Genomic DNA, 780 nt, shown 5'->3' with positions numbered 1-780 from the left:
AGACTGTGAGCCCCACGTGGGACAACCTGATCACCTTGTATCCTCCCCAGTGCTTAGAACAGTGCTTTGTACATAGTAAGTGCTTAACAAGTGTCATCATTATTATTAACCTTGATTCTTGATGGGAGATGCCATCAACATCATTATTTCACTGCAAGTTAAAGTCACTAGTTTAGAGAACCAGTTTTGAGTTTAGTGAGGTGAACAGTTTTTAGGGCACCTACTCTAGTCCCTTTACCATTCAGTATAAACAGTTCATTCTAAATAGGGTGGCCTCAAACCCCCCATCATATCACCTAATGCCACCACTGCTTCATCAGTGATTGAAAACCAATACTCTTCCTATTAAATGGGAGTTCTGATTAGGGTAGTATAAGGAATCCCCTTTCAGGGTCACACCTAGAGAGTTTCCAGTACTCTACCAGTCTCGGACTACAGGAGGGAAAGTCAAGCAGAGGCATACCCATTCCATTCCTAGCTTGGGGAGTGGCTAGTAGCTAGTGAGTGGAAGACAATCTGCTACAAATAAAAACTCACCTGGGCTGGGTAGCAGCGGCATGGGAGAGACTCGAGAACAGAGACGTGTTTACTGCATGGAAAGAGACAATGGTAAGCCACTTCCGTATTTTTACCAAGAAAACTGTATGGATACACTACTAGAACGATTGCAGATGGAAGTGGAGCATTCTGGAAGAGATGGTCAGACATGATTCAACAACATAAAAACAACAACAACAGTATAAGGAATATCCCACCATAAGTATAACATGACTTTTTTAA

General features: G+C 42.3%; 1 pseudogene; it reads left to right on the top strand.

Annotated features, from left to right (window-relative positions):
• The first annotated feature begins 381 nt into the window (after nt 1–381).
• LOC119928060 lies at nt 382–527 on the top strand (annotated as a pseudogene).
• Nucleotides 528–780: the final 253 nt, after the last annotated feature.

The sequence above is a fragment of the Tachyglossus aculeatus genome, chromosome 4 (genome assembly GCF_015852505.1).
Source record: "Tachyglossus aculeatus isolate mTacAcu1 chromosome 4, mTacAcu1.pri, whole genome shotgun sequence".
Lineage (NCBI taxonomy): Eukaryota > Metazoa > Chordata > Mammalia > Monotremata > Tachyglossidae > Tachyglossus > Tachyglossus aculeatus.
Note: the sequence above shows the minus strand (reverse complement) of the source record. Positions and strands in the feature narration are given on the sequence as shown.